Here is a 25252-nt window from a genome sequence, read left to right on the forward strand (position 1 = left end):
CTTTGTAGACTGGTGTAAATGAAGAACTATATCCCTGCAGCAATGCATTATGGTAAACTGGTGCAAGTGAAGGGTGAATGAAAAATGAGATGTATCTCTTGATGATACAGATGTGGAGACAAAGGTGACCAAACTGGAAACAAATTTGAAATCAAAAAAAGGTGCAGACATCTAAAGTCTGCTACCTGTCTGTCCAAAATCAAATAATTTAGGTGGCAGAAGAACATAGATTTGAATATTCAAATGTAACAAGGAGTTTATAGATCCCAGAAGTGACCAGTATATTAAACAATCAAAAGCATGTTTGCTCTTGTGTTCCAGCAGTGTCAGAGAGATAGCTGGGTGTCCGTATTTATATGCAATAATTTCTGTCTTGGGTTCCTCCTATATAACCTGTTTAAATATTTTAAGCCATAACCTTCAACAGGTTAAGAACGTTAAGAACCCCTTCTAGCCACAACTCACTTGTTTTCATGGGTTACATGATATTTGTTGTTGCCAAAAATATGTCCTAAGGAAACATAAGTCTTTTCAGAAATGTCTTTTACAGAGTACTTTTGCAAAGCCCTCTAGTATCTATGCACACAGTTGATTTTGCCTGAATTTGATGGTACTACGGTGATAGGAACATTTAGTATTGCAAGTACCTATTTACTTCAGTGGAGTTATGCTTGACAGTAATTTTATTTATTTGCTTGGGATGGTGAAGTGAGTTGGCATCTGCTGTCCTTCCTCCTGCAGGTTCCACATCTGTAGAACTTTACTAGCTTACAGCTGGCTTCTGAGCAATGGAGAGGAGAAACTGGTGATACAAATCTCTCAGTAGGGAGTTGAGAGTGATGAGTGAATAATCCTTTACTGATGCTGCTAGTGAGCTTTTTTTTTTTTTCCTACTGGCATTAATGTTCTCAACCAGAAAGGAGGAGTGGGCTCAGTCCTTGAGCAACTTCATTAAGAATATCAAGTTTTCATAGAGATATTGGCAAGGGACTTGTGTGGTTGCTATGTCATTATATGTAATGGAGCAGGAGGAGCAGACAAATGCTCCTAAGCTCTGGAACAGACAAATAACAGTTCGCCCTTGCCCTCTCCAGAAAAACAGCTTTATAATTCCTGCCAAAATGCTTGTTTTTCCCTCTCCTCCTCCCATTTGATGAAAGTGAAGGAAGATGGCAATAGTCATTGGAAATCTGGTTATGAGGACAGAATATGGCTTTCATGCATGAAATTCATAATTTCTTTTCTTAAATACTAGGAATGTTGAAATCTCCAGTACCCAAGCAACCTGGGTTCCCAAAGTTGTAGGAGCCTTTTTCAGAAGGGCAGTCAAAGTGCCTCTCATTGAGTATTGCTGGCATTCCTCTGTCACAAACATTTCAGACCATTTAGCCTTGATTCCTGCTCAGCACAAAATCACTTTTTGGCCTAGCTGAATTGCTCTTTGCTTTCTTCAGGCTCAGCAGAAGGTAGAAGGCTTGACAAGCTCTCTGTGCAGCATTGGGTGAAGAGAGATGTGGTGGTTGTTTGTCATTTAATACACATTCTGTTTCCATGAGCTAGAAAAGATCACATTACTGATGACCAGTGGAGAAAATAAAAGCTATAAGTGCACAATACACGGTCACCTCTAATGAATAGAATGAGTAAAAATAATAACTGCATTACGTAGCTAGCTGTCACATCTTCAGGGCACTACACTAAATAAGTGGGAGTTATACATGTGCATTAGCAGCAAAATGAGTACCACACTTTGGATCGTATCAAGTATAGTGTGGAGGAAAAAATATGATAGATTGCTGCTCTTTATCTGTCACTGCTGTGGCACAGAAACATAGACCATATGTATGTAAAACGACTTTGTTATTTCAGTAAATTCTCTAACTCTTTCTATTGTAGCCTGTAGCAAAATGAATAAGTAGCTGAAGATCCTGGTGGGATAACTCTGAATCTATCAGAATAAAATACCTCTGCAGAGGCATAATTATTATTAAATATACAGTGATGTGTGACAAAACAGCCCAGTAAGCTAGGAGGGTCTCTGCCCTTGCAGTCTCACAGTATAAACTGAGACACTTTGCAAAGGATGAAAGCAAGAAGCTATGATGGTAAGCTGAAAAGAGGAGGCACAAGGAAGTTTGAGAAGGTGTGGGCCTTCTAACTGCAGGTCACTCTTGTTTCTTATCCCAGAGGTGATGCTATAAGTGTGAGTCACCATCAGAATGGTGAGATGAGAGAGGCTGAAGGCACTGACTGAGGATGCTGGAGTTTTCCTATAGTTTTATTAGTGGCTTTTTATTGGTTTGCTTTGTCCTATAATGACTCGCTGCATGTTTCTCATCTCCTGTCAGTGATACACATTGATAGCTGCTGGCAGTATTCAGCAAAACAAAAATACCAAGTAGTCAGTCATCCAGGGCTCTTGTGTCTTGCACTCCTGCTGGGTGCTGCACAGGTGATGAAATCCTCCTTCTCACTGACTTAGCAGGACCAAGATTTCACCCCATGTAATTTGTCCTTACTTTCAGTGGAACACAATAGGTCTCTTCCTGGTGATATCCTATTGGGGCAGTATAGAGATCAGAAAGGTGAATATGAAAGGACAAAGGAAATTTGCAAGATTGCAAGAACCAGACCCAATCTGAAAGTTTTGGAAGTCTTACAAAATTCTGAATAAACTACAATGTCTGCCTTTTGATTCAAGGAAAAGTCTGGCAAACTGGGAATTTGCAATAGTCATGCTTGAATGTTATGAAGTTGTGAATCATTGTCTTCAGCTTATTTTCAAATGGACTAGGTAGCTCTTTGATGTACTTTGTCCTTGTAAGCTTCTCATACTGGTACTGAGATCTATCCCAATGTTTGAGTTAGGTCTCTGCTGAGAAATTATGACTAGAAACATTCTGTACTGTTTGACTGACAGGGTTTAAAATGATGAAACTCCCAGTTCAGCTATTCTTTCTTGCAGCTGTACTGAATGCTGAGTCTTTCTCACAAATGAGCAGAGTTGCCCTCTCTGACTGTTAGTCCTCCAGTCTAAACTATTGCAGGGGGAGAGAGGTGGGGACACAGAAGAAAAGTTCCTATGTGTTGATCAGTTACATTACTCAGAAATAGAGGGCAAGCTATTTCACAGACTAATGACTATGTAACATGTTCTGCATTGTGTACCCATTGATCCAAAAATTACTGTTCCCTTTGAAGCTTTCTGTATGCAGAGGAAACAGTGCCAACCTTAACTAATGTGTGTATGATTTTATACCAAGTAACTGTTGGTTTGCATTTGCCTTGAATTTCAGTTAAATGTAGTACAGGGGCATTATAGCATAATAGTTTAGTAAGTTGTAGGGTTTCAAAGTTGGAATAATTTCCATTTCAAAACATTGCATCATGATTTTCAGCTTCTATAAGACACTTGAATATATGCTAATGTCACAAGTGTTCAATTTAGACTTAGACGTGGAAGGAATTTTGAGGAAAGAAGAGACTTGTCTCTGATCATCTGTTTTTCTCTCTCTGGCTTTAACGTACATGCATTAGATACTGGGTTTGACCTACAAAATGGCAGAGGGTAAAGGGTGAAATACACATATTCAGTCCAGTTCATCATGTGACAAAGCACAAGGCATATGGAGAAATACTTTGTCTGTACATGGGTCATATATTTAAGTACATGAGCCATTTAAAAACAGTGCCACCCCCCCCCACCCCTCCCACCCCCCCTTTATTTTAATTTATTTATTTATTTATTTATTTTCTGGAGACAGCTATATGAACCAGTGTGGTAGCCTGTCTCTTATTATTCAGCTTTCGGGAAAAATATGATAAATGGAAGCTTTAGCCACCATAATGCCCATATTTTTTCCTCAAGGCTGAAAATAAATAAATACTGAATTTCCAGATTTGAGGTTCCAAGGGGAGGTCAATTTCTGGTAGCAGAAACTAAATGATCTTTCACTGGCTTTCAATGGAAACAAACTTCCTTGATATTTTTATTCATTTCCTAAAAAGTGAGCAGTCCAGTTGTTAAGATCATAGCAGGACCATCCAAACAGTGGCCCAAGGAATGGTTCCATCCAATATATATCAGTGGCTTTCAGCAATTCATTGTGATTGTATATACCCCAAATCATAGTGCCAGCTGTTCTGTGGTCACAGGAATGTGACTGCAGTGCACTGCTATTGATCAGCAGACTCCGGAGAGTTTAAAAATCCTACTTCAGTTCATTGGTAAATTGGCTACTATTTTGGTTAGTTCCCTAGGTAAATGCATTATACTATGCTAATAATAAGTCTGAATTAATTCTGGGAGGGAGTTTTCAAAGTGTCATACAGCAAGCTGGTGTCCCAGTGGTCAGTTCTCTCCTGTGTGTTAGTGTGGAAATATGTTACATTAAAAGCTCTGTCTATTAGACTATCTTGATTCTCTAAAGCACTGAGTCCATTTAACTTAGTGTGCTGGTTATTTTCCAGAATATTTCCAGTTCTTTAATTTTGATTATTTATATATTCTAAAAAGTAGTAGTGGGAGGAGAGATGGGTGGATTTTTTTAATATGAACAGTTATCTCCTAGAAGTTCAGTTGAAATCATTAATATTTTTAACTTATATTTACCTTAAATGGGAAATTCAGGGAAATCTGACTTGGACAATGTAAAAAATTCTCAATAATGGTATAAAGTGACAAGAGAAGTAATGCTTCAGGCCTGACTCACACAAAACTGTAGCCTTGTGAAATTTTCCCATTTGCCTTCACTGGGCTTTGGACCAGGCCCTGGGTATACAAACCATAGTTCATGGGTTTATGCTTATTGCTAATTTTAGAAATATTGCCAGGCTTCAAAATAGGGGCTGCATTCCACATGCACCAGGAGTAGCCTTTTCCTGCTTACAGTAATGTTAAAGGAACAATAAAAAATTCTTGCTACTGGGAATGCAAAGCTCTGTGGGACTTAGATGGGACCTGACATTTATACAGTTCATCAGTAGGGTAGATCAAGGAGCGCTACTTTTAGCAAAGAATGCATATTCATTCTTTTTTGTTAACCTTTGCTTCAGTGCATTCATGACACGATTGTATGGGTATGTAGCTGTGTTTTAACAGTTTTTTAATTTCAGTTGTTGCTTGAAGCACTATGCAGGAAATTAGACACTTTTAGTAGTTCAATTATTGTTGATTTATTAATCTCTCTTGTAGATACAGTGAATGTAGATACTATAGTAAGGTTATCTAGTTCTGAATGCCAAATGCCAAGTTTCAGAGCTTATGTCTTGGCAACTGCAAGACTTATTGGCCTGGAATTTGTCATGCCAGCAGTACTGCCTTGTAGCATTTATTTCACAGATTTTCATTAAATGGGGGAAGACAAGAGAGAATAGTGCTTCTAGTGACATTGTGCATCAAACTGTTTACTAACAGCACAGGGAAATCAGTTAAAAATAATGTACTCCAGGCTTTGTTCTGCTGTTTTCCTAGACTTCATTGGAAGAACAACAGCTTTACATCAAATATAAAAATTTTAATCTGGAAAGATGATTTATTTAATATCAACCATTTTGAAAAAAAAAAAAAAAGAGAGAGAGAGAAGGGAGAGAAAGAAGGAAACTTAGAACAGCATAACGAAAAAATATTATATAATCCTTGAACATTCATTAACTTTGTTCTAATTTCTCTTTTGGGGGAATGAGTCAGCAGAAACATGCTTAAATTCCACTAGCTTTACAATCTACTTTCAATATTTTGCTAAAGACAGTGAATGCTACAGTAATAGGGCTGAACCTCAGCTGAGTTAAGATGTTGAAGTGCCATTTCCAGTGGAGTGATGACAATTTATTCTGACTGAAATGTAAACTTTCATGCTAACATACTGTAACACTTTCCATCACACTGTAGACTACACATGAAATATAATGTACCTAATGGCATTTAAATTAGCTATCATTGGAGGCATCTGTTCATTGGAGGCATCTGTCACACTGCAGTCTTTCCTAGTCACTTGTAAAGTGCTCTACTGCTTAGTCTCCCTCTGCTTTTCAATAGCGTGCCTTGTGGTGACGCTACTCTACACCCATAGATATCAGCTCTCATCTCACCTTGTCACTACCTCTACTTTGCAGCTTTAACCTATCCCTTTTACTTGGGAAGGACTCCTCATGGTATGTATGAAGTCTCTTTAATCCCATCATCCCCAGAATGGCAGCTAGAAATCATTAGCATCTAGCTCTGCTTAGAGTCATGAGAATATGAGAGGGCTGAGCCTGGTGTGATGTCAAATGAAAGCACAGACCCATTCACGCCTTTTGAACTTATGTTTCTGTTTAGTTGTTCACCATGCATTTTTGCAGTTTCAATGCTACATTACAACTGCTCTGAAACATGAGTTGGCAATGTTATTAGTTCATATAGCACTTTGATACTTCTAGAACAATTATATATATATATATAAAGAATGCCAATTAATCGTTTGCATTTACCATTTAAAAACAATAGGACTTCAGCTGGTCAGTATTGCTGCAGTCATTTAAATGGTCATACATAAGTAAGAAGCTGATTGTAATAGTTCAGCCAAAACCTATAGCATGTGTGTGAGAATGGGTACACTCAATGGAGTGATCCATAATCAGATGATAAGAAGCACTATGTACTGTAGTTATTTTGTTTCAATGCCTGTTATCTGCTAAAGGTGTCATCTTTGTTTTGGATTAAAATGAAAAATCACAGATCTTCTTTCCTAATTTGTAGACCACAACTTTCCCCCAAAACAGTTAACATAAAAATTTTGACTGGGAAAAGTGGGAACATAAGTTCTTTTCCATTGTGATTATTTTTTTTCAGAGGTTGAGGATAGTATTCTATGCTTCAATTAGGAACTCTGCACTTAAGTTTTCTTCAAATGTTTTTCACCAAAAATTTAAGATTTTGGCTTTACTATAATAATGCCTTTTGCGCTATCACTGCTTTGTTCTCATTTAAAAAAAAAAAAAAAAAGAAAGAAACAACAAAACAGCATTTTTTTAAAAAGAATTGCTGAACCTAGAATACTCCAGAGTCTAATATTCTTTTGATCCATAGTTGCTTGTTGCTTTTCTGATTGTCTTTGAATGCCTGCTTCATATCCACTGATATATTAAATCTATTTTCTTTACCTGGCTAATTCATGTATGTGAAATGTTTCTGGTTTCATGACTATCCCCTTTTCTTCATTAGTGGTGCACAGGTTTTCTCAGGCATTTGAAAGACACATGCTGTTGCAGAATACTTTCTAATCCATATTTGCCACTAACTGAATTACATGGGTGGCATAGCACATATTCAGTCTTTCATCCTTATCTGTTACTTCATCATTACTTTCAATCTGCAGTGAAATATGTGACTAACATGTTGTGTGGTATAAATAGACACTGTAGGTTGAGATCATTTATGCATGGTTTGAATTTTGATGAAATTTTATACTGCCCTCTGGGCTAAACACTTAACCTAAGTGATTGTCCCAATAATTTTGTTGAATCAAACCTTTTTGGATGGAAGTTTTACCTTTCATTATCTTCTAAATTGTTTACTATAAAGCTTTCCAGGAGCGTTAGGAAGCAAATAAAAAGGACACATTTTCTGTTTATCAGTCATTCTGTAAATCATTATCTTGTCATTATAAATGACTGGAAATAGGAATATAAATTACTTTAACTCAAAAGACTATGTGTTAAGTCATTCCTGTCCAACCTCAATATTTTTTTTTCTTCTACAGCCACAAGATTGGAGGTTATGCAAAATTTGACAGTATAAATGTAGATCTGTCTACTTGCAAATATTTATGTATTAGTATATTTACATTTGGTACAATTCATTGTGCCAATTTATGTAATTCTTAAATTTTTTTTTTTTAATTGTAGCAGTTGTATGATCTTCTTATATTTACTTGTTTGCTATTAAAACTGCTTCTGCTGTATTTCTGTCATTTTTAAAAACGATGCTTCAGGTCTATATTTGGGTTAATTTTTATTTCAATTACAAACATTCTCTCTATGTAGCTTTATTGTTTTTGATGTTGAAAAGTCTGGAAACTATTATTCTGAGCTGAAAGCAATCATTGAACACTGACATTTTAAGTATGAAAATAATGCAAGTAATTGTCATTCATTCAGTTAAGATATTCCATTTCTTGCAACAACCAATTATAAGCCAGTGTTTTTTAACAGGAAATGTGTCTCCTTCAGATTTCAGCTGATCATTCTGTATAGATTTTCATTGTTCATAACCATGTGAAGTTGCTGATCAAACATCACCCGTTACTTTTCCTTAGCAATTTTTAAGTTAATGGCCCTAATTTGTAAACTAAATTTAGGTAAATGACTGTTTCTTCTTCAGAAAGTGACAGCTTTTTAATAAATTTGAAATGTCTAGACCAGAAGAACTAAGTGGCTTGGTTCAGAAGGTTGTCACTCTGTAGCATGCTGACCATCATGTTGGCAGTCTCCATGATACCTTCTGTAGTCTCTGTTTTCTAGTCCTCTCAATGGAGGTTGGTCATGGAGTGGTCTCCCATCCTGCCTGTCTTCCTGGCTTTCTTTGTGAAAACCTGTCTCAATGGGATGAGGATGGAGGGAATGGCACTCAGGTGAAGAAGGTCAGGGTGTGCATCTGGTGATCATGAGGTCAGTGTTAACCCCTGAAAGTATTTGGCCAGTAGTTTGACCATGGCACTGTGTCTCATCTGCCCATTTCCCACTAAAGCAAAGGCTTCCGAGGTCGGCTGCTTACTTGCCTCCATGCAGGTTGGTCTCTTTGCCTCTAAGGTGCACACTGGACATTGGGACATTTGACTCTGGTATATACAAGTGAGGTGATCTGGCAAGAGTGCCTTAAACAGCTGTGGGCAGTAGAAATGAAGAGCTGGTTACCAGTTCAGAAGAGAGACTGCTGAAAAAAGTTTTATTTTTTTCAGCACCAAAATCCAAGCATTTTATCAAGAAAAAAATCACATGGAAAGGCAGTTTTCTGACAACCACTGCTGCTCAGAAGTCCCAATTCTCTTTCACACAGCAGTCTCAATGCAAAATTTTATAGCTAGCCCTAGTACAGACTCTTTCAGAGGTGTTGAGCACCCACTGTGCCCATTAATTTAAATAAGCCCATAATGTGGTTTACGTTTAATAAACTTGCAGCCTCCACATGAACCAGGTTTACTGAGTGTTGCCTGCTTCCCTGCTGGGTCTGAGTCTGCTGGTCTGGATAGTGTAAGAGGCTTGGACTCAGCACATGCCTTCACTCCTTGTGTTTGTTAGAACTCCAAGCAAAGACTACTGAGAATGTGTTTTCACCCAGCAGAGAAGACTTTTATTTGAGGATAATCTTGCACACAAGTAAACTGAAAAATGAAAAGGTTTGTATATGGAAGAGCCCTTTTATTTTTGATTGTGTTACAGCTAAGTTATCAGAATTGAACTCTGATAATTTTGATATATAAAAGGAGTGTATTGCTTTAGCAGTTAACAGCACTTACACAGAAAGATAGCTTATTATTCATTTTAAAATCTTCAGATATAGTAGTAAAAAAAAAAAAAAAAAAGTGCATATTAGGAAAATTAGCAAAATAAAAATAGATCAGATATTTCACCAGCATGAATTATCTTGCAAGTCTCATGACTTCAGCAGGGCAGATATATATCAACTAAAAGCTGAAGTTTAACGCATGCTTCTTACAAGAGGATGCCTGTGATTTTTACAGAAAGGAAGTGTGAAAAACAGTGTATGTGTGATTGTGTGCTGATTAATTCTTATTTACAATAAGAGAGCCCAAGTAATTCTAGCTCACAGCAAAAGTTTCCCATTTTTGACATTCTGGACTTAAATAGACTAGCGGTGGCTGCTTTTGTAACTCAGCCTTGTCTGGTAGGCTGCCTGCATATGTTTCCAGCATTGTGTCATCCAACTCTGCTCATAATAAATCTAACCAGTTTATTGTTCAAGAGTCTACACCAAGCCCTTGTCTATAATCAAGTTCCAGTTTAGTTGTTACTAAAGAGGAAAAGATTTGTGGGAAAAACGTTTTAAAGTCCAGTGTTGACAAATGTCTGGAGTTTTCAATACTTTAATGTTGTCTGCTTAAACAGATCCACAATCACATTTTAGTTGATTTATCAGTGGGGCTGAAATTTGTTTTTGCATTTTGGTGGCATCCCAGGATGATTTGCTTGGTAAGGAGTTCTCCACTTCTCTTGCCTTCCCAGAGACTTGCCAACCCTTCCCTGGTCCTCTCATGCAGCCTCTGCCAGCCCTCTGGCTTCTGGACAAGTCAGATCTCACAGCATAAGGACAGTCCCCAGGGTACAGCACTTGGATAGCACAGTGAAAGATACATTTTAAATTTACACTCCTTCTTCTTACTATGAGTGCATTCTCTATGTCCTGTGTTGTCTACCACATTGCTTCCCAGAGCAGTGCCAGAATGGATGACACACCAGTATTTTACAGTCTTTCTGAAGCTACCCGCTTGAAATGAAGGAAGCATGTGACTGCACGAGAATCAAGGATATGTGGTATAACTGTCCTGGTTGAGTGACTTTTTTTTCTTTATTATTATAATATTATTATTATTATTATTATTATTATTATTATTATTATTGACAAAGCACTTTTCACTGAAAAAATAAGATTTTCAAAAAAATGTAATTGTGGGAAAAAGATGGTGTTAACTCTTCTTCTAATTCAGGAAATTATAATTAGAACAAAGGTTGGAGACTGTTGAAATATTATATCTTGACATTTTGAAGAGAACATTTGTTTTGAAATGACTTTTGTTTCACATTTTAATATATACAGACGGGTTCATTTTCTATTGAAAAGGTCAAAATCATTTCAAGTAGTTTAAATGATCAAAACAGGTTCTTTCATTAACCAGAATATCAGTTCATGAACATTTATGTTGTTTTCAACATTTTTATTCCAATCTGGGATGAGAATTTTATTTGAAAATCTTCATATAAAGAGAAAGCTAGTTCTCATCTATATTCTGCAATCAAAAGTTTTTAAGATACCTTCATACCTTACTTAAAGTGAGCTTCAATGAAACATGAAATAAATAATACACATAGACTTAGCATGAAAGAAGAACAGGCATTAAAGACAGTTGGCCCACCTGCAACTGGCTTATTTATCCAGGAGTATGTATTTATTGTCTGTACTTCAGTATCTTTTAATATTCTTATTATGAGGAATGCTATGGAAAAATGTTATAGGTAGGGACCTTCACATTCATTCTGCTTCACGTGGATGGCTGTTACGTCTTCACTTAATTCTTCCTTGAATGCTCTCTCTCTGCTATTTCTCTACCCAATCTCTTTTATTTCCCATGCACTCTTGTTTCAATTTCTGTCAAAATCAATAGGGTTCAAACTAATGATATCTATGGTATTATCTTAATTTTAAGAACTCATTGGATGGCATATGCAAAAATTATCACATAATAGAAGGACATTCACAGAGAAATGTTACTGAATTTTATGCTCATTTCTCACCCAGCATCATAGTACCAGTTTTTTCCTCCAGATTTTCCCTTTTGTGTCTGTGTGGAATCTGAAGACTTTCAGCATTTATTCAAGTTGTCTGGACCTTTGACAGCCATGTAGCAATTCCAGATGCAGGCACTGGACTGTACAGACTTGCTCTACAGCACATGAGAAGTGACTCTTCTGTGCCTGAGACATGTTAGATCTATTGTGTGTGGACTAATAGCATGCAAATGTGCAAGAAATGTGGTGCTCTCTATATGCCTTGGACTTAACACTTATGCAGCTCTCTGGACAGTTCTGCAGTAGTACATCTGACTTAACCCTGACTATCGGACTGAGTGTGTATATGCTCTGCAGTGCATGGGAAAATCTGTTCCTTATGAGAAAGCCCAGAGGTATTAATATTGTAAGTAGAACAGCTGTGGTTCTTGAATATGAAGTGAAAAATACTTTGTTTTATTTTATTTTACAAAATTAAGGAAATCTTATGTACTGATTTTTGTTCACCACAAAAGGTTGCATTTTCTAGTATGGCTCTGTATTAGAAGGTTTATCACTACTTTGATCTGTTGGATGGCTAATTTCCAAGTCAAACGCATCAATCTACATAGTAAAAAAATACAGCCCCCAAATAAACCACATTGTAAGAAGGATTTCTTCAGCTTCAGGAATTATGGATTAATGTATCTGCCTATATGAAATTCCTTAATGCTGTTTAATGTTGGGATTGCATGGACTTTTGTGCCAGACTGAGAACTGCATGTTTGATATATGACCTATCTGCCTTCTCTGTTTTACCTTTTCTTCCTGATTTCATGTTGGACAGAAATACCAACTGATGAAATGGCAGGGTCAATTATAAAGATCCATTAAATAAACTTAGATGAGCCTATATACACAGTATAAACATCTTGATCAAAGGATTTGCTTTCAAGCAAAGAGTTGACCAATTGACAAATGATTGGAAATAGCTTTTTCCTCAGGCCTGGACTGGCTGATAATAAAGTGAAAATAATAATATCTTGAGGAGGCATGCTCTTTCACTGACTATGTTGGTGAAAGTGTAAAAGACCACTTGTGGAAGAAGCAGTGTCTTCCACAGGAGAGACCATCTTTGGGAAAAGCAGAGGCAGACAAGATCTTAGCTCACTGAAGAGAAATCTGACCTCAATCAAAGGAGTGCTGAAGAGCAGTGAAGACGTGCAGAAAGGATGATGCATTAGGCCTATGTTTTTACCACTATATGCCCCAGGAAAGATGCATCATTAACAAAGAGCAGTCACAAAGCTGCAGTACTGCAGCCTGGGAGGTTAGACCTCACCTGGAGGGAGGCTGAGACAGCTGGGATAGTGCATCTAATGTTTCTGGAGGTCTAACACCTGTGCCCAGAAATTATGCCAAAAGAGGCCAAGGAAAGAAATGTTATTTCTATCTGTTGGCAATTGTGATACAAGATCACTGAAAGAAATAAAGAACATCGGGGTAATCTGACAATTGACACTTCAAGGCTTAGAGGCTATATTAAAAGTACTATTAGGCATGTAAATTAATTTTCCTTTACCTCATTAATGAGCATCTTAGCTATGCATCTTCTCTTTGAAGCAGCAAGCAATCATTTTTTCAGGTTCCTTCATGCTATGACAAGTCACAGTCCTCCTGAGACACAGATGAGACAGGGTATAATATAGCATGATTATTGTTCCTAATTTCATGAATGACTCTTAACTTTCCAACTCAAGGGAAATTTAATATTTATTTTGAATGTCAAATGCTGTCTAAAAAAACGAAACAAATGCAATTCAACATTTTTCAAAGCATCAGTTTTTACCATACTTTGAATTTTATTCTTTTGCAGTAACTCAGTTTATCCACTACATCCAGTTTGAGATTCCTGTCAAAGAATCAAAAGAAGGAAGAAAACAACAATAATCAACCAAACCAAACCAAGCAACAACAAAACAACAACAACAAAAAAACAAATCACAACAACAAAGCACCCAAACCAGAGCACACTGCTCCTTTTACCATGAGAGCTCTGAAGTTGCTGATGAACTTCATTAAATGCCACAACAAACTTCTGATGTGCTCAGCAGTGAGTCTCATGACCCACAAATAGAGGCCAATCTAAATCATGGACTGGTTGTATTTGTCTTTTGTGTCTAGAAGTCTGCTGCTGGAACTTGCTGAGTGCCTCTAAAAATATAGCAGAAAGTTCACTGACAACAGGCATTGTCTTTGTAAATCCTACCTTCAAATTTTGAGTCTAGCAAGTAAAAACTTTTTAATGAGTAGACACACACACAGAAAACAAACAACAACAACAAAACCAAAAAGCAAACAAGAACAACAAAGAACAATAAAAAACACAAAACCCTAGATTCTTCTCTGTCTCTTACTCCTTTTGGTAATGATTCGGTCTTTAAACTGAAAGAATAACATCAAATACAACCTGTGAACCAATTTGGTTTCAGGTGAAAACAAGTAAAATTTTTAAAATAACACAGTATATTAACACAATTTTAAGGTTACACAACTAAAATATCATCAAACAGAAGCTAGGAGATGTGAAAACTAAAGTTTTAACATAAAGTTCTGAAGCATTGTGGATCAGGTAAGTTTTAGCTTGATCCCTAGGGAAAAAAAATATTATTAAAACTACACATTAAGCAAGAAAAAGAGGCTACAAAACACCAAAAGCCTGAGAGAGCATTACTATCTGATCAAAGTCAGAAAATTTCAAACTAGTTTATATCCAGTAACCACAGTTCTTTTCAGTTACATTTCAGCAGCTGAATTCCTTTGGTATCTTTGGAAAGATACCTAACTGCCTTGCCTGACTTGAGATCCTTATTTATTGTCATTGCTGCTAAATTTATGGGAAGGTGATCAGGCTCCTTAGCTAAACAAAATCAATACTGTGTAAACACATCTGGTGTACTAGGCTTTATAATTAAACAAAAGCTCTGGATGGGAAGGTTGGACCAATAAAGATCCTGCTACACTAGGAGCTGTTGGAGAGAAAAGGAGCAACAGGCTCAGTAGTGTTAGCTCATCATTTTGAGTCTTTACAAGGGCCAGCTTGTCTGGGTGCAGGAAGTATGACCACTTCGTAGATGATTCTATTTGAATGAGATATCAGTAGATTTGAGTCACATGAGCATTATCAAAATGTCCACGTGACCTTGTCTGAATGCAGACCAGTAGTGGAAGACCTTATAGGTTTGAGATAATGGGATTTTGTCCTCTAGGATTGTGTGGATGTCTTTGTTGTAGATTGAAAAGTAAATATTGAATAAGTGCTAAGGCTGTTTGTGAAAACTAGTGGGATTTTGTTTGTTTGTTTGCTTCTTGCTAAAAATCTAGCCTTTCAGAAGACTAAGAAAATGTTAAAGTTTAAATTCAGAATCACATGTAAACGGTGTAATCACATGTCAACCTTTGAAGGTTAGTGTTTAAGTGTTTCTTACTCTTACTGTCTAGGTGAATCAGTCTCTTTGAAAAGTTGCAGTTATATTTTTCAGGTATCTGGATTTCTTTGATGGAAAATCTAAAGCTCCCAAGAAAAAAAGCTGAGCCATATCTTCATAAAAAGACAGTGAAACATATTTTCCATGAGTTTTCACAGACAAAATAGCCAACAGACTGTATTATTTTGCAATACTTTTGAAGATAAATATACACAGACCAAAAAAAAAAAAAAAAAAAAAAGCAGAGGTTATTTGCATTGTAAGTTCAATATCTGGTAACTATCATTTATCAGAGACAGCAAAATGAAAAGGATTTTGCTGTGCCCAAATACATTATTTTTCCACTTTGGAAGTCGAGTCTAATGACTCCTGAACACTGGGTTTATTTCTTAGCCAGGTTTCCTAGGAAGGCAAGGTAAATGTAGTCAGACTGTCACTACCTCTAATAACTTCTGAACTTCTGTCCAGTTTCAGCCAAACTTGATCAAGAAGAATAGTGAGATTCAGTTGCTACAGATTTCATGGTACTAGTGGTATGGGTAGAGGGGAAACACCTCAGTTATTAATCCAGCTGAGACTGCAACATAACACAGAATCAGATCCACTCTTCCAGGGAATCCTTGTGGTATGGGTGAAGTCTCACATCCCTGTCTCTTCTGAACAGTCACTTTATAGAAACTCTTTGATGGATAAGTAGTGTAACGCATCAGAAAGAACAAGTTAATTGGCATCCTCAAAGGTATGTACTATTTCTTTACTCTTGAGCAAAACCTTATTTTGTTTAGAGGTGCAAACTCTAAAATAATCTTGCATTGTTATGATTAAGATTCAATGATTAAATTGCAAGTACCTAGGCGTCATAACAAAAGCTCTTCAAAATTGCAAAAACTCATATGGATATTGATTAGCTGTGAATTTAATGAGTCACATTTTATTTTTAAAGGAATTTGCCTTTTCTAAGTCCTCATTTTCTGCTCTCTTAGTATAAAGTTAAAGCTTTATGTGAGTTTGCCGATGTTTAGGCTAGCACACTACATAGATTGGGAGAGATGACAGACAATGTGGTACACAAATAAATATCTTTGCAGAGACTTAGTTGTAAGCTAGTCTATTTTTTGCACCCCAAAATCCTTCACCTACCCCTATGTTTCTCATTACTCTCCTATAGTGGTGTTTTTTCCAATGATGCTGGTTTGTGTTTTGGTTCATATTGAAGGTCACTCAGTCACCCAGCACAGCTGTTTTGGATGTGTCTGAGAGGAAATGCCACAAAGAAAAGCACAGATCCAGAGCACAGTTTTATCTAGAGCACGCAGAATACATGTAATGAGTTTATTATATTATACTTCCAGTATCACAAACCAGCATTTCTACCAGGAAAAAGATGGCCCATGTATCATTTGAGTGCATATTTTTACAGAGTTGGAGCTATGTATTGTCATGGTACTGTGCAGTAATTAGCTGTAAATTCCAGCATTTCTTAGCACCAGAGAGAAAGGTTTGTTTTTCATAACAAATGTCCCCTTTGGGAAGGAAATTTCAGATGAAGAGCATTTCACTGGATCAATGGATGACACCAACAGGAAAGGAAGCCTGCATTTGTCTTGCCATGCCTTATATGTAGCTATGGGCAATAGAGGAATGTATGTTATCAGATTGTTTCTGATAAGGGGATATCCCTCAAACTCCCAGTGCAGCTAGCAATCATACATGGATTTCAGAGAAACAAGCTGTGGCAATTTTTTAATTCCTGTTTTATACTCTGGAAGCAGAGGACTAAGGCCACGTCCTCACATTGAAAGAAAATTTGGGAAATTTCTTTCTAAAGGCAGTATGTTATAATGCTGCTTGAACACCTTGAACACAGATAATATCCATTATGTCATATAGGATAGCAAGCAGGAAGGAGAGCACTGCACAAGAAATTACAGTTTTCTTTCTTTAATTTTCTCTATTTTTTAAAGGCAGAAGACCTGATTTCTATAAACAACCCCCTAGAGGTACTCCCCTACCAATAGCAGTCCACTGTGGAATAGATAAGGTTCTCATTATGTATCCCCCATGTCTTGATCATAATTTCTATCACAGTTGACATTCTGGTCCAGTTATATCAGGTATATTCTGTATAAGTCCTTTAGAAGACCAGGATAAAACCCTGCTGAATGCAGGATCATTTTGCCTTGGGGAGAGAGTTAGTCAAAGTGCACATAGTTCAAGGTGGATTTCTAGTCAGATTCTGCAGCACTGGGGAATTCTAAAAGAAATATTTTTGAATTGAACATAGCTCAGAAGGAATTAAATTAGTTCTTTAATGCTTGTTTTTTTCTTCAGAGCCATCAACACAAATTACATTCTAAAACAAGCAACTAAATATAATAACGCAGCATTAAATTGAAAAGAAAAAGTTAATACTGTTATTACGTGATGCATTTTGTTTGACTAAATTGTATAGATAATTTCCACCATAATTTCAGTGGTGTTTATAAAGATCTTTTAAAAAGATTTCAGTTTAACATTTTCTATAGCTGATTTTTTTCATAATATAATTGAATTTAAGATATCTTTACAGTATCTAAGTTTTCTCATCTTGATAACTACTTAATGATGTTTTAAATATAATAGCATCCCAGAGTATTCTGCATATGCACATAACATTTTTCCTTTCCCTTCCTATATTTATTTTATTTTATTTTATTTTATTTTATTTTATGTTATTTTATTTTTATTTTATTTTATTTTTAAATTCCCTAAGGCTTTTAAGATTTATCTAAGCTGGCCTAAAATAGATTTGTTTCTTTCAGAAATCAGCTTGTATTAAAGTTAAAATATATTTTAAAATGCAGTGCTATAACATCAGTCACCTGCTCAAAACTCAGATTGTTCTCATTTGTCAAAACCTGGAAGAAGAGTTCTACCAAATGGGTTGTTACAGCTACATTTGGACAAAGTAAGCATCATAAATACTCTGAATACTTGAGACAGTTTTCTATTTGTGAGATTTATTTTTCACTGTATTGCATGTTCCTTGTAGTTTCATGAACTGCCTTATCTGGCCACATTTAAATCAGAAAGGATTCATTTGTAACTACGTTCTGGCTGGCATTATGTGTTTCACATTGCATTTAATGTTCTTCATGGACCGGTATTCCTGCATTAAACTCTTCTGTGCATGGACATATTGACACACAAGATAATATTAACTAAGAAGAGGTAATTGATGTCAAGAAAAAAAATAATTCCTAATGAAAAAAATATTATAAATACATGTCTCCTCCTTCCCCCAGACTCCATTTGTTTTGCCTGTTTAGTTCTATCTTATAAAATTTACTATAGAAAAGGGAAGGTCATTTTTGTCAGGTCACTAGAGAAGCTGATAGAGGAATAATGCTAATGGTCTTTTAGAAACATATGTACAAGCTACAGCCATAGCTTTTTTTTTTTTTTTTTTTTTTTTCTCTCTCATTTTTATACCCACCTATTCCTATTGTGAATGAGTATTATAAATCTGCACATGAAGTGAACTGTGCCTTCAGTTCAACAATCAACATCCTAACTTTAGCATCTTCACACATGTATGATTAACCTGTTGCAAGAGAAAGAATAAGAGCATGCAATAATTCAGTTTCTGTGTTCATATAAAATGAAGTTTCATTGATGCACAGCCAGCCAGCAAAAGATCTTTCTGAAACAAGACCATCACATGCAATGCATCTCCTGCCCTGCTATGTCCACAGCAGTGAGTTTGTCCATGCTTATGGAATGTGACCATTTGACTCCAGCTGTACAGACCAATCCTTGTGTGATATTGCTACTAATTAACTCCAGGATGGAAAAGAGGAAAAGATCAAACTTGTGACTTTATTATTATTATTATTTTATTTTATTTTTTTTTTATTTTTTCTCACATCTGTCTCTTATTTTTAAGCTTCATCATGCTCTGCTCCAACATTCACTGTAAACCTTCACCTGTTTGCTTGGTGGAGTTTTGACTAGTACTGAATTGCCATTTCAACTTGGCAACCTCAGAGTCTTGTTTCCCAATGGCCTGCCAGCTAAATTGGTGTGTTACAGATGAATGCACAGCTCACAGATGGTGTTTGAGCATTTAGAGGCTCTCACAAGTAGATACATATTTGGTCAGGAGGACGATTACATTTTTCCTTCAGACAGAGCAAATGTCCTTGGGGATGTTTTCTGTGTCAAGGTAAAAACAGTTCCACAGATCAGGTACAAGGGACTCTGTTAGCATAAGCAAGAATATTACATATATATATGTATTTTCCTTCTGGATATGTTACACTGCTGCTAGTAATGTGAATGAAAAGTTTTATCTTGATTCTCCTGAACTTCGATAGATACTTTAGGCCTAGCATCTCCTTTATTTTTAATTTTTATCTTTTTAACTGGGTTGAGCTTGAAGTTGTTCTTATGAATCCTGTTACCCTGTAAAGTTTTTCTTCACAGCCTAAACCCTTTGTTTTATTGCTCATGCACAAGTGTGAGTATTTATGCTACTTGCTGTTGGAACAACTTTGTGGATAGCACTGTGTTTGTGAGATCTATATCTCCAATGACATCTCTCATCCTCCCATGTAAGGATTGTGTCTTTTTCTCATTCATTCATTGTTTTCGTATTTACTTAAAATGGTCAGAGGGCAAGAAGTAGGGAAGGAGTTACATGCTTTCTTTTACTTCTTGACTGACCTATTCATGTCATGAGGATGAATAACAGACTGTCCGCTGCCTTTTGTTCCTTTCTAGTATGAAATATAAAACAGAGCTTCTTAAAAGTTCTGCAATTTGTACTTGAGTTTCCTTGTTTCATGTTCGTTCCCATCCAGAGTTGGAACCAGACTAGAATATTTTAACGAAGTCTGTTCTTGTAAGATTTCCAGACTATTTTGCCAAGCCAGCAGGCTCACAAAAATGCAGTTGAGCATTAAATAGGCAAAGTTTTAGTTGCCTACCTAAACTGCAGCCATGATGATAATCATTTATTGTTGTCATTTTTGTTTTGTTATTGTCAGATACAGCTCAAAACTGAAATATTCAAAGCACTGACAGCTCTCTACAAGGAACCACACTGTCCTCCTGCACCACTGCTACTCTGATGAACTTGTGAACCCTCCTTCTTCCTATGCTTCCTTCCCCAGCTCAGTAAGAAATCTTTTCTTGGGAACTTCTCAGTTATTCTCTCAGGAAATTCTTAGTTGGCTAGAGGCAGAAGATGGGCTCCTCTATCAGTTCTACATCTTTGGGTAAAGGGGCTGCTGAGGACAAGAATCTGCTGGTATTCACCAATTTTCTGTTACTATAAGATCTTTTATAGTGAGGACTGAGTGTTGACCATACTGCAGCTAGCACAGATGTATTGAGAGGAATATGAAGCTCTTAGCAGTTCCTTCCCTTCTTCTTTAATAAACACATTTTGGCCCAGTGATCCACAGTGACCATCCCCTAGCATGGAGGGATGTAGCAGTCCCTCCAAGGCAACACCTGTGTCAGGATACTTCCCTCTGAGCTTTTTGGCGTGAACAGGTTACAGGAAACATTCAGCAGATGTGTTTGTTCTGGCTCCTGGCTATGCATGTGATGCAGACATGCCTAGGCTGTTGCTGATCCAGAGCTTGATGCTTGCTGGTGCTCTCCTTGTGAGCTGATGCAGCCTGGACCTTGTCAGGGACTCAGCCTGTCTCCTCTCTCCCCAGCCTGGTGGGGCAGTGTGAGTGCTGCTAGGTACACTCACATGCTTGTGTCCTGCTCTTTGAAGTGAACCAAAGCAATTGCTGCAATTAACGGCTGACTACATTTCTTGCTTTGCAAGCATGCTTACTTCTTAAAACCTTCCTTTAGTGCTTTTGGATTTTGTATACTTCTGTCAGTTTCTTTTTTCCACCATGTGTGCACCTGAAAAATAAGCCTGTCATGATTTCTAGTATTTCATCTGTACTGTGGTTTTGGATTTTTCAGCAAGCTGTAGAACAAGTGCTCCTACGAGCATTTGGAATAACCTCATATTAGGAATAACCTAATATCCCTTCAGATTTTTGTCGCTTCTCTTACAGCAGATAGCCCCTAGATGGTTCCTGTAAACACTGGTGGTACCCACATTCTCCGTGCTTGCAAACTGACGAATATGAAGTGTAGCTGTGTCCTGGAAAAAGATGGGCAAAAGCAGTTTTCATACTTAGCAAATGTTCACTCTGGTTATATTCACTTTGCATACAAATAAAACAAAAAGTAGTATTTTATTAGGAATCCAGTGGATAGAATAATGGACTGTAACTCAGCAGAACTCAGTTCAGAGCTCTGCCACTGGCTTATTGGGCAAAGTTATTTGTGTCATTGCCATAAAGCCTGGAATAGACACATTCTTTGTAATGCAACATGAGCTCTATAAAGAAAAAAATATTATGCAGGAGGAATAATAATAAAATCATTCTAATGATAATAAAGTTTTATTTTTTATTTTTTATTTTTTTAATATTTGTTTGTGTTGTGCACAGTGGTCTGAACCAGACTCCACTCCGTATTTTGCTTCATCAGTAATGTTGTTAACTGGCTTCCATTCCAAGGACTGTGTGTTGGTATATTTTCTTTAGATGTACCTTCAAATACAACTGTGATTTTCCATTGAAAGTGATAACATTTCATTGTAGTAAATCTGGGCAGCATTTGTTGCATCTTCATTGCTGTTGCAAAGCCATGAAGAACGTGTACTGATTTATGGATTTCACATTACATTTAAATGCCTGCCATTTATGGTGATGACAGGGAGGGGTCCTTTTATTTGTAAACTGAGTAAATGTGTTGCACAGATTCTTGAGCTGTGGAGACTGTGATCTCATAAAACTAATTTGCATAAAGTCATTCATGTTTGCATTTGCTCTTTAAATATCTTCTCTGTCTGTATGAATATATAGAAATATAACATTTATTTTGCCTTATTTTATGCAAAGTAAATAATAGATACATTCAGGACTGGATCCTGAGTACCTCATCTGGTATACACAAGTGTAGCTCTGCAACAAACAGGGTTACATCAGCTGAGAATCTGCCCCTGCCATCAGCTGTAAGTGCCAGTCTTTTAGTGCATTATACAAATGTTCACCGTAGTTTGTCAGCAGCAAAGCTGTCACCCAACAGTACACACTGCCTTCTATCAGCCATTACTTTTCTGTCATCATCATCAAGTGTAGCTTAAGAGAATCTGTGCATCGTTTCTTTCATTCTGAACAATTTCCATTGAAATAATTGACCTGCTTTTATGGCAATTTGGTCTCTGCTATTTGTTACTCCAGCATTTTGCAAAGAAAAATGCAAAACTAATGCCCTAGAACAGAAACATTTAGCCAAATTACTTACCAGTAATCCAAGGAATCATGGATAAATCCATTCCTCAAGTGGCTTCTCCTTTGGAGCTTTATACTGTTTTCACCCAAGGGTTGAGATCTGGTGTTTTTGTGGGTGGAGGGGTTGTTTTGTTTTTGAAAGGTAATACTCATGCTCTCTGCCCTAGAGCAACTTTATATAAATCTCCTCTGAAAAGCATATCTGCCAGCACTGTCACTCCACCCACAAGCTTTCACTACTAACACCAGATAAAATTATTTAAAGGGGCTGTTTCCACTTGTTTGGTGCATTTCATTTCATGTTTCTGCCTCCTTCTTTCTTCATCACTCAAAAAAAGTCAATAAAAGATATAATTTAAGCCATGTGTTTTGAAGTGACAACCAGCAAACAGCCTTATACCATGATTAATGAGTATTTAGGAATAGTTTGCTATAGCTTACAAGTAGGTTGGGGCCCACTGAATTTGTGTTACAGTAAATGGAGAAATTCCAGTTATGGGTTGCGACCTTCACTGAATCACTAGATATACTATATTTTCCAGTAATTTTTACCACTGCTGCAGATGTTCACATCAAGGTGTTATGCAGTCCTAGGGAGGTACAAGGTAGCACAGAAGTGACACTCCAGGAGTCTGGAGCATCTGAGAAATTAAACAGTAAGGAGGACCTTAGTTTCAGTTAAAAGCTAGAAACTATGGTCAGAGTGTGTGATGAAAATCATGATGTCTTTTAAAGAAAAAAAAATGCTGTTTTGAAAATCAATACAAAAGTTCTTCAGTTTTACCTAATGAATACATTTTTCTTGATTTCTTTGACTTCCAGAAAGCTTGGCATTCTGTGGAGTTTCTGTATTGCTATTGCTTTTTTTTAGGGGAAAGGTGTACCAAAGTAAAAAGATAGTAGATGTTGCCCTGCTGGTTTAAGCGGGACCATTGTCAGTGGAAGGCTTCTGGGGTTTGATAACAGCTAATGTGCTCTGAATTTCTCTACTCTCCTTTGGAGGTTTGTTGAGTTAGGTGGATTCCTGTGGCTAAGAAAGTCAGCAGCTCAGGAAGGATGACAATGCACAAACATTCTGCTCTTTTTCATCTTTGTATTCTGAAAAAGTGCAACTTTTTGGTAGTGATAGTTCACAGGTGGAAACATTAGTTCTAGTGTGACCTCTTGAAAATAGGAGTAGACTCGGAATCAATGTGGGGCTACAGGCACAGTTTGAATATTTTCATTGCTGCCTGTATCTTAGGGAAGTTTGGTAGCAATATTTTGTATTGTGTGCTCACTGTGCTTACACAAGCAGCTTCTACATGGGGGTTGAATTACGGGGTTGGAGTAGTTGTATTCATGAAACTTCTGTGAAAGTACTGATTGCATAGCTAGGTTCTGTCTTCATGAAGCTATCTCACCTTCCCAACTTGGCATTTTGGTCGTTAATATATCTCAATGTTTCTAGTACTAGAGGACCACTGTAGATGGAAGAGAATTGGGTATTCTCAGTACTCTATTTTGAGTTGCATGCCCTCCTTCTTAATCTCTGTGTTGGGTAGGAGTAATTTATGTCTTGAAACATTTTACAAATAGTATATTGAACATTTCACTCTGGTGTTGCTTGTTTGTAGGTATCTTAATTAAGTAAAGTAAACCCAAATAACCTAGTAGCAAATGACTTTTACATGAAATGAGGTGATGATCTCAATACAAATGATTGTGGAAAATACATGATTACTCGTTCTCTCAGTACACAGCTGAAGATTGGCAGTGTTCCCTATAGGATATGGATTTCTTCCATGGGTGAGGCTGGGCGGGACATCTATGTGATTCTGCTTGTTTGATGAAAGATAAGAAGAATATTATGAACTAAGACACTAAGACAGTATTTTTTCTTTTTTTTTTCTCCACAAACAACAAACCATTCAGTCTAAGCTACATGGCTAATTCTGCCCTACTAATTCTTCTAAAAGGGTGAATACCTTATGTGTAGATTTGGAGATTTAGATAGAAATTATTAAAAAGGACAAGAATTCCTTTATATAAAACAAAATGTAGTGCAGTCTATGTTCAGAGTTCAGAACACTCAGAGTGCCATGCTTAAATTAATAAAATACCACAGACAATTATATTTCTCATTTTATATTTTTGTTTATTTCTCACAAAGCATAGACTATGATTTCATAATATTAACGAAATATGTGTGGTGATGCTTCTGTAGGCCACTGCGGGTAAATCATTGCAATATGAGGAAAATGATTCACAACGTAGCTTTAAGCCTTTAAAGTAGGACTTTGTGATTGATTAGGATAAGCAAAGTGGAGTGCAATGTTTCAAAAAGCTCTGCAAAACCACTGACAAATCAATCTATGGTCACTGGAAGAATCACCAATTTCGGACCAACAGATTTTTCTGTGGGAAATTTTGGGGATTTGTGCTTAAAGCCTTATTAGAGACAGATAAACTAATTTTTGTGGTGTGTCCCTCATAACTACACCTCATGTTCTTCGAACAGCCAGGTAAGTAAAGCTTGTGCCTTTTCATGTGAAGAGGTACTGGGCTGAAAACGTCTCCTCCTCTTCCTGCACAGGCATCCTGCTCAACACCAAGTGTCAGGACTTATACAATGCCAAGAACAGACCCTAAATCCAGGCCTATGGCTGGCATTTTTTAAAAAAAATATATTTTTATTATTTTTTATTTTTTATCTCTCCTGCTCATTCAAGTCTAGACCAAGTGCAGAATCCACTTGAGTTTCTCCATTGCTACTTGTACTTCTGAGAGATACGAGTATTAATTTCTGACTGCTAGAAACAGAAACATACAGAGCTATCTAAGAAATATGTACATGTAGACAGGAAAATGCTTTAAAAGAGTATAAAGTGTAGTGCAAATCTTGCTGTCACTTCTTCTCCAGTCATATGCTACACTTAAAAAAGCCAG

The 25252-nt window shown here is 36.8% G+C and overlaps 1 protein-coding gene across 1 annotated transcript in view; it reads left to right on the forward strand.

Moving 5' to 3' along the window:
• The window catches only part of OFCC1 (orofacial cleft 1 candidate 1), a 193761-nt gene that overhangs the window by 110576 nt on the left and 57933 nt on the right, over positions 1-25252 (forward strand). The gene's annotated exons all lie outside the window — the stretch shown is intronic.

This window comes from Oxyura jamaicensis, chromosome 2, assembly GCF_011077185.1.
Source record: "Oxyura jamaicensis isolate SHBP4307 breed ruddy duck chromosome 2, BPBGC_Ojam_1.0, whole genome shotgun sequence".
In the NCBI taxonomy this organism is placed as follows: Eukaryota; Metazoa; Chordata; class Aves; order Anseriformes; family Anatidae; genus Oxyura; species Oxyura jamaicensis.